Source organism: Octopus bimaculoides, chromosome 4 (genome assembly GCF_001194135.2).
Source record: "Octopus bimaculoides isolate UCB-OBI-ISO-001 chromosome 4, ASM119413v2, whole genome shotgun sequence".
In the NCBI taxonomy this organism is placed as follows: Eukaryota; Metazoa; Mollusca; class Cephalopoda; order Octopoda; family Octopodidae; genus Octopus; species Octopus bimaculoides.
This window is the reverse complement of record NC_068984.1, coordinates 127892021-127896064: the sequence shown is the minus strand read 5'-3', so window position 1 is coordinate 127896064 and position 4044 is coordinate 127892021.

Below are 4044 nucleotides of genomic sequence, written 5' to 3'. Positions count from 1 at the left end.
ATATAAATATCTGAATACATATATACATGTGTGTGTATGTATGTGTGTGTGTGTGTGCATGTGTGTATATGTGTGCTTGTGTCTCCTTGTCCTGACATTATATAATAGTTGTAAATGAGCATCATTGTTACAGAAGTAGTGTCCTTCATTTCCAATCTTGTGTGATGACATGTCAAGCCATAGAGACACATTCTCTTGCTTGGAAATAGGTGGGGGTTGGTGAGAGGAATGACAAATGGCTTGTAAAAAAAATCTGAATTCCATCTGACCCATACATGCAAGGAGGAGAGGACATTAAAATGCTGATGATGAAGATGATGACAACAATGACGACAACAACAACAACAACAACGATGACAATGATAATGATGATGATGGCGATGATGACAATGACAACGACGATGACGACGACGACGACGATGACGATGACAATGTTGATGATGGTGATGGTGATGATAAAGATATGTGTATATGGTGATGTTGGTATAAATGCATAGATGGATTGATATAGATGATAATGACAATGATGGGGATGGTGGTGAAGGTAGTGGTGGTGATGAGACAGAGAGAAAGAGAGAGGGGGAGAGAGGGAAAGAAAGAAGGGAAGAAAGAAAAAAGAAATAAAGAAAGCAAGAAGGAAAAGAAGGAAAGACGGAAAGAGAGAAAGAAAAGAAAGAAGAAAGAAAGAGAAAGAAAAAGAAAGAAAGAAAGAGTACAAAGAAAGAAGAAGAGAAAGAAGAAAGAAAAGAAGGAAGGAAGGAAAGAAAGAAAGAAAAAAAGGAGAAAGAAGACAGAAAGAGAACAAAGAAGGAAAAGAGAAAGAAGAAAGAAATGAAGGAAGGAAGGAAGGAAAGAAAAAAAGAAAGAAAAGAAAGAAGGAGAAAGGAGACAGAAAGAGGACAAAGAAAGAAAGAAAGAAAGAGAAAGAAGAAAAAGAAAGAAAGAAAGAGAAGGAAAAAAGAATGAAAGAGGAGAAAGAAGATAGAAAAGAAAGACAAGAAAGAAAGAAACAAACAAAAAAACAAAGAAAGGTGGGAAAGAAAGAAAGAAAGAAAGAAAGAAAGGAGGTGGAAAGAAAAAAGAAGGGGGGAAAATGTGAGTGAAAATGAGGAAGAAAAGGAGCAAGGAGTAGAGGAGGAAGCGGAGGAGAAGTGATGGACATATTCTGGAATGGTGTTAGGCCTGAAATGTCAGTTTTAATGGAAGAGATGGATTATATTAAGACTTGGTCCCAAATCCATTCTGGAGTTGTGAGATGGCAGATATTATAACAATGTCAGTGTTGGATCGTTATCTCGTGGAACCAGATTAACGAGATAATCTCTGGTTTCCTTTCATTGGAAAGTAGTTTCACTTAAGATGAAGATTCTTCTGTCAACATCAGCATCCGCATCATCTTCAGCATCTTCAGTATCATCTGTATATATATATCATCATCATCATCATTGTTATTTTCCTTCTTCATCTTCTTGTTGTTGTCACTATTGCTGTCATCACTGTCATTGTTGTTGTCATCTTGTTGTTGTCGTTGTCAATGTTGTCATCGTCATCATTGTATTGGCGGTGATGGTGGTGCTGGGAATGGTGGTTTTGTTCATAATGTTGATAATGATGATGAGGAGGAGGAGGAGCAGGAGGAGAAGGTGAGAAAGATGGTGGTGGTGTTGGTGGCGGCGGTGGCAGTGGTGGTGGTGGTGGTGGTGGTGGTGGCAGAAGTGGCGGCAATAGTGGAAGTGGTAATGGTGGTAGCAGTCATGATGACGATGATGATGATGATGATGGTGATGATGACAACGACAACAGTGAAGATGATGATGATGATGATTGTGTTGAGGATGATATGAAGAAGATGAGGATGATGATGATTATGTCAATAATAATGAAGATGATGGGGAGGAGGAGGAGGAGGAGGAGGAAGAGGAGGCGAATTATCATGATGATAATAGTGTTGGTGGTAGTTTTAATAAAATGGAAGCAATCGTGAAATAACAATGCTATTTCTTTCTTAATAATTTTCTTTTTGTTTACGTGTGTGTGTGTGTGTGTTTGAATTAGTTATTTACTTCCTGTTGACCCTTTCTCAATGCGGAGGTCATTTTGTAGAATCTAATAGAATGGAAATATTTTATTAATTCACCTTGGCACATCATTTCGCATTGTTTCTTTTTTTTCAGTTCTTGTTCTTGTTATTGTTGTTGTTGTTGCTGCTGTTGTTGTTGTTATTCTTGTACTTTTTTTTATGTTAATGTTGTATAAGTTCTTCATCACCAATATCTTCATTATCATCATCATCATCATTAACAACAACAATTACAACAGCAGCAACAACATCCTCATCATCAAAACCTTGCCATCAGGCACCATCGCTGTTGTCATTGTCAACATTGTTGCCATTGTTGACGTCGTCGTCGTCGTCCTCCTCCTCCTCCTCCTCCTCCTCCTCATCATCATCATCATCATCATCACCACCACCACCACCACCACCATAATCATTATCATCATCATCATCATCATCATCATCATCATCATCATCATCATCATCATCATCATCATCATCATCATCATCATCAACATCACGATCATCTAAACCTTGCCACCAATGTCATCATCATTTTGTCAGTGTCATCATTGTCATCGTTGTCGTCGTCGTCCTCTTCCTCCTCCTCCTCCTCATCATCGACTTCCTCATCATAATCATCAACTACAACAGCAGCTACCTCATCAATGATGATGAAAAGTAGGAGGAGAGAAGAGGACAATATTTAGACATCATCACTGTCGTCATCATCATCATCAACAACAACAATATTGTTACCCTTGCCACAACCACCACCACCACCACGACCACCACCATTGCCACCATCATCAACATTATAATTGCCACCGGTCATCACCAAGCATTTATCATCCTATCATTTTGCCATCTTACAATTCAATCATTTTAGTATTCTATCAATTTATCATTCTATCAACTTACTATTTTGTCATTTTACCTTTCTACCAACCTACTTATCCCTCCATCTCACTATTCTACAATTTTCATATTCTATGTTAACATTCCACCATTTTATTTTACTACTACAAGGTGGTATCAAAAGGTCCCTGGACTAGTTCTGTAGTGCACCAACAGATGGCAGCACACAGTTGCATCCACAGTGAGAGCTGGAAGTAACCTTCATGAGGCAGTGTGCTGAGTGACATTGCTGTGTTTACTTTGCAAGTTGGGAAATTTGTGTTTTTGTGATTACATGTATGCTGTAGTCTGCAATTTTTGTTGACAACACACCTTCCCCGAAAATACTGCCATACATATCCACATACAACCCCAGAAACGAAGCCTTCACGATCATCACCCAAAATTTACCAATGTTACATAAGGACCCCAAATTAAAGGAAATTTTACACATACATAAAATCATTAAAAGCTACAAACAACCGAAATTACTAAAAAAGAGCCTCACAAAGGCAAAATTATTTTCCAAAGTAACAGATGCAAAAGTGAAAAAGTGTGGTCTACCAAAATGCGCAACATGCCCAAACCTTCTAGAAGGATCAGAATTCCTTTTCAAAGAGGGACAAAAATTCAAAATCAAATCTGATGTGCTGCCATCTGTTGGCATGCTACAGAACTAGTCTGGGAACTTTTTTCATATAACCTCATATGTTTGCTCACGACTATGCAGGGCACCTAAAACAATGAGTGAAAGCAAGGTACATGCCAACAGGTCATAACTACTCATGAACAACAACTAGTAGTTTATATTTTTTTTTTTAGACAATCTTTATATTTACTTGACTTTAACGAAAGTTCTCCCAGACATTCTTTATAGAGAAGAAGCAGGGAGAAAGCCATTTCAACCGACATGATGTATCAACCCATAACTCTCTACTTTAGACGACCATTAATGTTGTTACATATAAAAAAAAAAGAAGAAAAAAACCAAGTTTGTGTTATTTCATAACTTCTCAATTAAAATGGTTTTCCTTTTCAGACATGCACATGCACACACACACACACACACACACACACACACACACACACAC